Raw genomic sequence first — 12,884 nt, forward strand, 5'->3', positions numbered from 1 at the left:
AACATGTAAGATAGCTAGATAACATCAGATTAAGTAAATTAATGTGGTTTATGATAATTTAAATTTAAATAGTATGTAGAATGGTGATTCAAACATAAATAGTAAGGTGGTATGACTTTATGAAAAAAGAAAAGTAGGGAGATAGTTTGTACCGTAGATTAATCATCTAAAGGCTAAAAACAATTGATGTGATATGACTTAGTTAGAAGAATAAAAGGAAAAATAATTTGGACCATAGATTAATCATTTAAACACTAACTAAGTAAGGATGAACTATATAAGTATATAGGATATCATAAAACATAATAAAGATATACATTGAAATATTATGTGAATTATGTTGGATAATAATTTAACATATTTATATTTGAAAAGCTCTTAAAATATAAAAACTATAAAGATATAGCATGTTTGCATGATGTTTAAATGTGATGATTGTTAGTGGATGATGATGTGGCATCTTTGCATGTTAAGCTTAAGGATAATTTAAATAGTATGTAGAATGGTGATTCAAACATAAATAGTAAGGTGGTGTGACTTTATGAAAGAAGAAAAGTAGAGAGATAGTTTGTATCGTAGATTAATCATCTAAAGGCTAAAAACAATTGATGTGATATAACTTAGTTAAAAGAATAAAAGGAAAAAATAATTTAGACCATAGATTAATCATTTAAACACTAACTAAGTGAGGATGAACTATATAGGTATATAGGATATCATAAAACATAATAAAGATATACATTGAAATATTATGTGAATTATGTTGGATGATAATTTAACATATTTGTATTTGAAACGCTCTTAAATTATAAAAACTATAAAGATATAGCTTGTTTGCATGATGTTTAAATGTGATGATTGTTAGTGGATGATGATGTGGCATCTTGTTAATTAGTGGATGATAATGTGGCATCTTGTTAGTGGATGATGATGTGGCATCTTTGCATGTTAAGCTTAAGGAGTTAGTGGGGGATAACTTTATAGTAAGATAGGATTCCTAATTCGCGCGTACGCGCCGTGGGCGAGCACTTCCGGCCCACACGGCCCGTATGCGTGGTGCCGCCAGCGCTGATCGAGATTCTTTTTTTCATAGCGCGCGTTTAACGTAACTAATTGTTTAAGGATAATGATAGTAATTAATGAAAGTTTTTCTTTGAGATTTTTTACTAATAGATAGAAAATTTTTAAATTACATTTGAAAACTTTTGACTTAAGATTTAAATTTTGAAGTCAAATTTTGAAAATTTTCAACTTAGATTTGAAAACTTTCAACTCAGATTTGAAAACTTTCAACTCCGATTTGAAAACTTTCAACTTGAGATTTGAAAACTTTTGACTCAGATTTGAAAAGTTTCGACTCAGGTTTGAAACTTTTAACTCGAGATCTGAAAACTTTCAACTCAAAATTTAAAAATTTTCAACTCAAAATTGAAAACTTTTCATATTAAAATCGAAAACTTTCAACTCAAAATTCAAAAACTTTCAACTCAAAATTCAAAAACTTTCAAATCTTATTTTTAAAATTTTCAAGTCAATATTTGAAAACTTTTAACTCAAAATTTCAAAATCAATTGTTTTTATTTTTTTATTGATAAATTACTGTAGCATTTTCGTTAATCACTTTACTTTACCGTAGCGTCATGCGCATTGTTTTCTTTCGAGAAAAGCGCTAAGCGCTACTAAAGCGAAGGTCCGTATGCGCGCACCTTAACGTCCTCGCGTGTGCGCGCGAGCTAGCCACCCCCCTCTTTTTATAATCCAAGGGCTCTTTTTTTCTTGTGCTTATGCTTATTTGCCAAAATTTAGATTTTTTAACCTTAAACTTAGAGTTGATTTTAGGGTTTTTTTTATCAAAATTTATTTTTCAATCTTTCCTTTTAGATCGCTAAGAATACGTATATAAAAGTTTTATTCACAAATTATTTTTCGTTTGTAAATATGTCGTTTGGCTTACGATGGGGCCGCAAAGCGATTTTTAGTTTTGAAATTTGGTTTTTTATGAATAATTTTATGTATATGTATTTACTTATCTTCTCAAGATAACGAATAGTACTCCTAAAGATATCTTAAAATCGTTTGGATCATTGGATGTGTCAAGCCTTAAGTGTCGAGAAAAGTAAAGTATTTTTTTTCAGCATTGCTGAAGATTTTGTAGCAATACAATGAGCATAATGTATAATTTAAATGACAGTAGTAAGCTAGGAGAAAAAGGATTCGTAATTAAAGAGTTTGTTGGATGAAATTCAAGTAAGAATTATTTTGCTGACGAATTTGGATATTTTTGAAAGAGATAAATCAAGACTTACTTAACTATGGCATTTAATGGCTGAGTTTGAATCAGCAATTCCGCTGTGCGACTTCATCGTTTTTTCATGAGCACACTTTTAAATAGCTAAACGTGCACTCTTCGTAAAAAAATTATGTAGAAGTTTATTTAAAAAATCAAATAAATACATTTTAAAATTTATAAATAGTTAATACTACTTAATTAGTTATACGCTAGTTCTCTTTCTCATTTTACGTACAGCAAATAAGCTAGGCTAATAAGCTATTTCTAACGCATCCTTAGTCTAGCTTTTGGTGCCTCGACAACCAAACCATTTTTCACTATTAGTCCAACAACTCTTAAATGGTTCATATTACATCCCTTGGTTCAAGCTAATGTGGTTGGTAAGGTAACCTCTACAATGAACTTACATGGATAAAGAGTGTCGACACTATCATACTTCCTTCGTACCTAGAAAATCAATTATCGGATATGACACATCCTAATACTATAAATCTAGACATTCCTTAGTCCAGAATTATAGACATACATTAGTCTAGAATTATAGTAATAGAATGTTTTTATCCGGTACTAGATTGGTTTTTTATAGGATGAAAAGAGTATCGATCAGTAATAAAAAATAATAACAAAATATAGAACAAGCATATCATCCTCGCCTCCATTTCCTCCTATACCCATATATCCTACATATTATTATTTTTTATTTTAATTTGTTAACTAGGATATGTCACGTCATCAGAAACTACCTTTTTCAAGGCAAAGAATGAAATGTTAACTGTTGAGTTAAAGGATAGATAGCAACCGGGTTTATAGTTGAGAAACAAAAATTACCAAGGCCATATAGCTGAGGGAAAAAATGTGGATTTTTTTCCCGATTTATCATTTTGCACGTAGTAAATCTCGCTGAACTATTTTTTAGGTGTCATGTCGTAGGCTCAATCTAACAAGTCATATTTTAACTCTCTCCATGATTTTGTAGAAGCGTTCTCTCCTAAATTATTGAATTGTTTGTTGTGAACCACCTCCGATCACAACTTTTGAAGCTAGTAAATAGAAAGCTTATATTTTCCTCAATCTATTTGGTTTGGAAGTCATGAAGGACTGAACCGGCGGTGGATGTAGAAATCTTTAAGAGCCTGGTTAAGCACATGTGTAAAAAGATTTTAGATATGAACTATAGAGTTAGTAGCTATCCGGTGCAATCCGTCGGCGAGCCCAAGCGACTACTATAGGATCGAATAGTAAGAACCAAGCCACCAAATGAGGGTGAATGATTGAAGTACCCAAAAACTGGAACTTTTAGCAGAATTAAAAGTTATCCTCAAGTCGGTGGAGATCGGTCTAACCGCAGGTTATGCGCCGGTCTGACCGTCCCTGTACTGTTGGTCTGACCGGTGTAGATCGGCCGGCCCAACCAGTCGCGTCACCACCTCCTACTGTCATCGCTGTCGGTCTAACTGCAATGGTGTTGCCGGTCTAAAAGCCATGGTACCGCCGGTCTTGTAGGATCGTAAATGGTATTTCCCACTCAAAAAGTTAGCCAATGAGGTGAGGGGCTCCTCACTTATATATTAGGTCACTTGCCCTTCCACAACCAATATAGGACTATTCAACAAACTCCCCCTCACACATTGGTGTCTCTCAGCCGTTCACTGCCCCTTCACCGTTATCCCCACAGTCAAGCTAGCCAATGAGGTGAAGGGTCCCCCACTTATATATTAAGTCATTATTTGTCCTTCCACAACCAATAGTGAGACTATTCAACAATCACCCCATTCACACATTAGTGTCTCTTAACCATTCACGCCCTACGGTCCCTCAGGTCCCTCAGGCACCTACGGTCCATTAGAGCTTCACACACTTTGTCTCTCGAGTCAGAAATGTTGACCTAGTCAGGCTCTGATACCAAATTTAATATCGTAAATAGCCTTTCTCACCCCAAAAGCTAGCTAATGAGGTAAGAGACTCCCTCACTTATATATTAGGTCCATTACCCTTCCACAACCAATGTGAGACTATCCAACAACTACCTGGATCGTCGGGCCATGGATCCGCCCCTAGACTGAACAAGCTAGTCATCCCTCGAGCAAAAGAAAAGAACAATACATGTTATTCCATCATTTGTAATATTTTTGGAATTCATTTGCATTCTCAACTTCTTTATTTTCAAAGGGCTCTTGCCCCTTGGTATATGGTCCAAATTAATCATTTTTAAAACCTAAGCTTCGAAACAAAATTAATGATTGTACACGACCACATGGGTCAAACTAAATAAATATAAAGGTTGTTCGATTGTAAATATTATGATAATTACTAGTGCTAACTCGAGGTCCAAGCACAATAATTAACTGATACCGACATAATACAAAACAGTTCATTGTTATATTACTGGTTTGTATTCAAATCAAGTCCAAACAAACAAGAAGCATTTGTGTTGCCCAACAAATTAAGACAGGAGTGTACCTCGTTGACCTCGTTCTCCGTAATTTACAGCTTCTGTTCCAAAGCTTCCAATACGATAATAACCTGAAACGATGCATCGTGAAAGAAACATATATACATCGATCTCCCAAGCTTTGTCGGATCTCTGTGCATCTCGTCGATTTCGCTCCTGTCAGAGTACTTTTTTTTTACCCTGCATATTTCTCTAGGACTTCATCACCTTTCGTGTCTTGCGCCAGTCAATGAATTGTTTTGTACTGTGTCGTTCAGAGACAAAAAAAAAAATCTAACTCCTGCAGAAAATTGTTCGCGAAATTTAATTTCAAGATCTGTACGTTCTGATGATGCTACAATTTTCTAGTTTTAGAATATCAGAATGCTAATTAACTAAGGTTAGCTGCATTATGAGAAACCGGACTGATTTAGGACACCATAGTACTCCTTCCGTCCCACAAAGTCCATTCCTAGCATCATAGGAGAAATTAGTAGAGAGTAAAAATTAGTGGAGAGTGAGAATGACTGTCCTTAAACATTGAAAAAAGTAGTAAGAGTAATAGGTAGGTAAATTGTATTGAAGGAATAAAACTTCTCGTTTTACATGATGAGAATAGGTGGGAGGGTAGAATTTGGTTTTTTATCGGACAAAATTCAAACTCCATAACTTGATTTTTTTTTTGAAGGAGCGAGTATATACTACCTACAGTCGGAAATATTTGACTAATGCTACTGTGATTAGTGGGACTGGCATCAAACTTTTTAACATATTTTTTATTAGCATATTGTCCTTGAATTTGTTGCAACGGGTCATTAACCTGTTATTTCTCTCTTTCTTATATACCATTTTTAATTTATGTATATTTTTTTACTGGCACGTTGGCCCTCTGGACTCACATTATCCTTTTATTTTTCAAGAAAGTAGGGAATTAGTGAAGTTGGCAAGGCGCTCTAGCTCTCCACGCTGCTATTTTTTTCTTTTCAAAATCGTAAGAGGTGATGGTGTAGATTTATCACTCATTATTACCACTACTATATTTTGGAGTATAGATTTCTTTCCGCAAACTAAACGAGTTGGTAGGGTTGGTGGTAGATTTACCACTTATCATCACTGCTATTCCGTTTTAAGAAGTAGAGATTTGACCAGTACTCTGCTGAAAATAAGGTTGAATTTTTGTGAAATTCATGTGTTTTAACGGGGCCACAGTTTATATGAAAACTAGCTCTTTTTAATTATAGTAGAAAGAGTCAATTTTACTTTGAGTCACCTTTTATTATCATTATTTCATTTTGGATCACCAACTAACGTTTTCACTTTGGACCGAGTAATTTTACACTTGTGGTACTTTGGACCACCATCAACTCTTAATTTTATCCATCCATATTCAATTTGTCATACGTCAAAGAAACGAGCATATACGACTGAGGGAATTTATTGACGAATAGGAGCTGGCGTACTCATGTTTGAGAAAAGAGTCGGGGTGATCCAAAATAAAACAAAGACAAAATTATCCGATTCAAAGTATTGGTTAAAGGGTGGTTTAGAGCGAAATATTGATGATAAAAGATATCCCGAAGTGAAATTTATTCTATAATGATAACTAAAAGTATCATATATACTATTCTATCTAGTTAAAAAGACGAATGATGCCGGTGCCCTAATCATCTCCGGTTCTCATAATGCAGTTATATATGCATCCTCAGTTTGCATTCTCTGATATTCTAAAACTAAGAAAATTGTAGCATCAGAAGAACAAATCTTGAATTTAAATTTCGCCAAGAAAAATAAGGAAACAGAGGCCGGATGTTTGCTGAGCTGCATGATGTTGATTCAATCACCATTATCAATCTCAACTACAATTAATTAATATCCGTCTGCATCTGGGAGTTTCTATGCTGATCAAACGGAAAAAAAGAATTAAGTTTCTATGCTGATCTCATATCAATGATCCAAAAGGGGTCACATAGTTGTTGCATTTCCTTGTGTTATTTGTGCTATTAAATGTTTATACGAATAACAAAAGGAGCTGAGATCTGGTGTGGTACTATTTTAAGTAGCACCTCCAGCTAGATTTCGTAGCACCAAATCCTTGTCAGTACAACTTTATTAGTACTTGCCATGTGCACAGCTCTACCTTATTTTTATCATATAGAGTTAGTAGCCTGGTTTTATTTAATTATTAATTACCTGGAAATCTACCGGCAGCTATTGCTAATAACACATAATTTAGGTGCTCTATTACATTGTTTTCCCTTCATGGCTTCATGCATGGGATAATCTTCACCACAATTAATTGTTGCATTGTCAAACCTAAAAGTTCTGTTGATTTTCGCAACTAATTTGATGGAGAAAAGATATGACAAATTAATATATATCTGTTGCTTCAACAGTGTTCCAGAAAAAATAATTTCAGTGCTTGTCTGGTTGTTTCTGCTTAATCACATTCTACTTTTTGACAAAATTATAACTGATATGTTGGGATCTAGTTTTATTGGTTAAGCAGTAAAATTTGGACTATATTAAACACCCAATTATGTGGTCACCAGCACTTCTTTTTTTAACAAACCAGAAGATATGCACATACTGTACACACTGCATCACACAAGCATGCGAAAAGCTCATCAGTGCATCCTTGAGCACACATCCAAACAGATCAGACCAGGCTAAAAATGTAAACCTTACAATGTTATAACTATATTCATTTTCAATAGGAAAAAGTACGAACTACCCCCCTGAACTATCATGGTCGTCCGATTTACGCCCCTAAACTCGAAAACCAAACATTGCTCACCCTGAACTTTCAATACCGGACAAATTACCCCCCCTCAACCGAATCTAGAGCGGTTTTGTCCTACGTGGCGTACACGTGGCAATCCAGTCAGCATTTTATTTTTTAAAAATAGTGGGACCCACCTGTCATATCTTATCTTCCCCTCTTCCTCTTCCTTTTCCTCTCTCTCTCTCGGGCTCAGAGCATATATGCACGGCGAGCGGCGACGCTCGGGGGTGGATGGGCAGTTGTCGCGCGGGGGCCGGCGATGGGCGGCGGGCGGCGGTGTGCTGGGGCGGATAGGCGGTTGGCGCGCGTGGGCCGGCGGCGGAACGCGGGGAGGGCGCGGCAGCAACGGGCGGCGCTAAGGAGGCCAGGAGGGTGTTGGAGGCGGCGGAGAGAGGTCAACGGGATCCACGGCCTCCCCCCCTCTCTCTCTCTCTCTTTCTCAGGCAGGCAGCCAAGCGGCGCACGTGGCACGGAGGGCATGGTGGGCGGCGCTGAGGAGGGCATTGGAGGTGGTGCGCTACGGTGACGAGTTCGCTACCCATCCACGTCGTCCCCATCGACCGTCATCGCGGTCAACCGGAGCCACACATCCCTCCCCGGCCATCGCGCCCACCGCTACTCGCCGCCGGCCGGAGTGACCTAGCCATGCGCACCGCCACTCGCCACCAAGCTCCGCCCTCCACCACCACGTTTGCAGAGGAGCGGGAGGCAGGCGACGGAGATGGCGAGGCGGCCGGAGAGCGCGGGGTTGTTGACGAGCACGAGGTCCTGGAGCGTGGGAGGGAGCCGCCACTTGAGCGGCGGGAGCGGCCGCGCGTAGACGAAGAGGCTGTGTAGGCGCGGGAAGGAGGCGGGAGGAGGCCGGACGTGAGGAGCGTGGCGGAGGCGGAGGCGGAGGGCGCTACGCTGCTCGGGTTGACGGAGAAGTCGGAAACGTAGCCGAGCGAGATGCCGATGACGTGGGACGCGTCGTCGTCGTCGTCGCACAACACGCCATGTGAGCCGGTGAGGCAGAGGTCGTCGGGGAAGCCGGCAAGTTTCCCCCTTCCCTTCTCTGCTTCTCTCGTTGACGCGGTGGAGGCGGCGAACGGTCCGTCGTCCTGGTCGTCGGCATCGTGGCCGTCCAACCACGTCCGCTAGCGAACGCAGAGCAAGCTCGGGCGACCGGCGATGGAGGCAGCGAGTTCGCGCGGTCGGCGGTGGAGGCGAAGGCAGAGCGCGTTGTGTTCGCCGTAGCCGCGTGCTCTCTCTGCTCACTGAGAGAGAGGCAGAGAAGGAGGAGAGAAAAAAAGCTGACAAGTGGGCCCCACTGTTTTTTTATTTGTTTTTGCTGACTGTATCGCCACGTGTGTGCCACGTAGACTGAAAACCGCTTCGAACCATGTTAGGGGGGTAATTTGTCCGGTCTTAAGAGTTTGGGGTGTTAAATATCCGGTTCTCGAGTTTAGGGGGGTGAATTGGACGACCGCGATAGTTAGAGGGGTAATTCGTACTTTTTCCTTTTCAATATAAGCACTTCAACTTGTTGTGCATAGCTCACAACTGGCTAGGTAAACCTATATATATAGGCAATCTCATGTGTCTGATTGGTACTACTACTACGACTGATAAGCCATAAAAATACAAAGTAACTAAGAATCATTTATGAGTAAAACTTTTGTATTAGCATTATTCGTAGTTTAAAAGAAAATGCAAATAAACTACGATAAAACCCCATAAATCAGCTAGAAATTTAAGCTTAAATTTTAAATTTTTACCTTCGGTTGGTTCCTAAATAAACATGCATGGATTTTATGTACTCCCTCTACTGTAAACTATAAATATTTCTTTTCTGACTACTAGTTAAATATCTTCTCTTTGCTATGGATAAAAAAAATATATTAATGTGTTACCCTTTTTTATAGCGAATATTCATCTTAATCTAATTTTATATGTGGCTACCCATTTACGTTTGATATTTTTTTAATATTAAAAAGTTGAAGGGGTAACTTGTGAAATTTATAATGGAAGTAGGTAGGGTGGCTGATTCAATACCGCGCCACCACTACCTTCTTTTGATGTATCTTTAAAAATACTTATATTTTAGAAAAAAAGGTATAATTCATTGACTCAGCCATAATGCCGTATATAAGAGATAAAATACTCCCTTTATGGACAGCTTCAACTAAACCTTAACCCTAAGTCCCTAACAACCTATCTAGCTTCTAAAGTATTTGAGGACGTGATTTATGTGCATGGATAATTCTTTTCTGTAAGTACAAAGTATTTGACACAATACTTGGATTGCTGTTAAACATGTCGTGAAAAATTTATAATTAACTCACTGTAAAAACACTATGAGTAAATCTTTAAACTATATCAAACTTTATATAGGTAAACTTACTTGTTTGAGCTACTGCTTATAATGCTCAACCAACTTTGAGTTTCAGGGAACATAATTTTGAGTAAATTACAGTTTAGGCCATATATTTTGACCATTGTCGTGGGTTGGACTAGGTCTTAGCCAAGGTTTTCACTTTGGACCACATAATATTGCCATTTGTTTCACCTTACACCACCCTCTCGTCTTCCCCCAAATCAAACAGCCCATCGCTGATGCTATCTGATCACTCTCGAGCATGGGACAATATCAGTGGCATTGGTGCACCACGCTCGAGCTAATAGATATCGGCCTCAACTCAATGAAGCAAATAAAGAAGAGAATTAGGAAACACCACTCCAATATAAAACTTGTGCAAAAATACCTAGTGCAAAGTGACAATATTGGCTTACCCCTAACCCAACTTGACACTCTGGTAATAAGATGTGGCCCAATATGCGATTCACTCTTTTCTTTTATTGTTGTTACTGTTGGCTTATTAGGAATATCAAAAGTAAAATGAGTTAATTGTATTTTCTTTACATTTTATTACCAAAATTTCATCTTGAACTACACTTTTAGCTATTTTTTTTTTCATATTGGAATAGGTTATTTTTCATTTGTTGTACTTTTGACCATACTGGATCTTTTCTCGAGCACATGCTCATACAACAGCAATCTTCCTCCTCTTATGCATAGGCCACCTTTTGCTAGAGGAGAGTGTAGATATGACTAGAAAAAAGAATAGGATAATCTAAAGTACAAAAAAAATAATCTTACATAGTATAAAGTGGATATATATATATTAAAGGATGGTTCAAATAAAGCTTTAGTAATAAAGGCACTCTCTCTATCCCAAATATAGCAGAGGGGCATTTTAGAGATATTAAGGATTGGAAAGAAATGTCTAAAATACTTATTAATGCATGGTAGAGGGTACCGATGAGAATAAAATACTTATTAATGTATGGGAGGGGTTGCTGGTGTTGAGGGTCGGTGAGGTGATGGGCCCTATGGTAGCAGTGGAGTAAAATCACCTTTTATATACCCTAGATATATATTTGAGATAACATTTAAATTTCAATTAGCTATATTTTATGATAAAGATTATCTTAAAAAATATTTTAGGATGAAGAGAGTAGTAGAAACTGCAATTCACTTAAGGCCATGTTTAGTTCAGGGGTGAAAAGTTTCTACGTGTCACATCGGATATACAGACATACATTTAAAGTTTAAACGTAGTCTAATAACAAAACAAATTACAGATTCCGCCTGTAAACCGCGAGACGAATTTATTAAGCCTAATTAATTCGTCATTAGCAAATGTTTACTGTAGCACCACATTGTCAAATCATGGCGCAATTAGGCATAATGATTCGTCTCGCAATTTACACGCAATCTGGATAATTAAATTTTTTTTATATTTAATACTTTATGCATGTGCCCAAACATTTGATGTGACAAGATGAAAAGTTTTGTTTGGAAACTAAACAGGGTGTAAGTAAAACGAAAAATAAAGTCCCGTCTCAAAATTAGTTTTTTTCCATGGGTTACGTGTTCTCAACTTACAAACCATAGCCATAAAATTGCATTCCAAACGTGTCCAAGCCAAACAGATCCTAAATATACGCTGCTTACAGGAGAAAATAATCATCCGTACGAGGAAAGAATAGTCACGCATTATCTCTGTTTTGGCAGCAAATTGTCAGTCCTGCAGACGTGCCCACTCAAGGAGCAGCAGGTCAAAGATTTCAGACATTCACACCAACCGAGCCGGACAGGCATAAATTACTCATCCGCGCCATTGCACCATCAAATGTTCCCCCCCACAAATGCTATAGTATTTTTTTTGCCCCCTTATTATGCTATGGTCACAGCCATTTTCTTACCCTTGTAAGCGCCATTTAGATTAATGGAGCTGCTGACCTGCATGTCAAGGCCTAGCACGGTGTCGGTTCGGACTCATCCTCTGTGGCTAGTTACTACGGGTGATCCTCACGTTCATCAACAATTTTTATTATCGGGCACTTGTATAACAAGGCTAATTTGGAACATAGGTGTCAACCTCACAGATATAGTGTACATGCTCCAATACCCTTATAAAATTACACCTAGGCTAGGAGACACAAGGCGCCAGCCCATTCCTCTCTGCTACGGAGTTCCACATAACAAGAACCATGTAGAAAGGACGGATTGTTTAGCTAAAACCTTTTATATTATGGGATGAAGGGATTAGCTGGAAAACACTAATCGTCCTGGAATTCTGGATTGCTTGGGACTAAAAGCTTGGCTATGGGCTGCAGGCTCGCGGCTAAGGGCCGATTATGAGGACGCTTAGAATCCAAAATGTGATCGTGCGCGGGGCAGCTAAGGTCTACGCATGCAAGGACTTCTCAGGAGGTGACACATGGCAGTGCACGGTGCATGCAGCTCGAGCCTGCCCACATGAGGACTGTGCCAGGGAGGCGACGCATGGCGAAAATAAACAATAATCGAGCACAGTAATAAATCAATTTAATTCCCATATGACATAAAAAAATTCCCACCACTCCAATATATTTTTAACCAAATTTAAGTAAAAAAAGACACTAAAGGTGCCTCCTATTTTTTTTTCATCTTAGGCTAATCACTGAGAACGGATATGCAATGCACGCCATTACTTTATAAAGTGCACATTATATCAACATATTTGCACACAAAAAATTCATACTGGCTAGTGAGTACAAATCTATTTACACCTTTTGTCCCGCTTTCATAATAGCATGTGTAGCCATCAAGTTTGTTAGTGTTGTTAATCAAGGAATTATATTGTCCCATTGGTATGATTACTGATGCACTTGGGTGTGTGCCAAAGCATAATCAAGTAAAGTATCGATTTGCAAAAGTAGAAAAGAAAAGAATATGTATGAGTACACGTTAAGTTTATGTTTGGTAAAAACACAAGTGAGTTGGTTTTGACCTTAGCCTAGTGATCATAGATGAGGCGAAGTGAGCATTTGTCATTTTTAAAGTATACCGGTCT

Source organism: Oryza sativa, chromosome 8 (genome assembly GCF_034140825.1).
Source record: "Oryza sativa Japonica Group chromosome 8, ASM3414082v1".
NCBI lineage: Eukaryota > Viridiplantae > Streptophyta > Magnoliopsida > Poales > Poaceae > Oryza > Oryza sativa.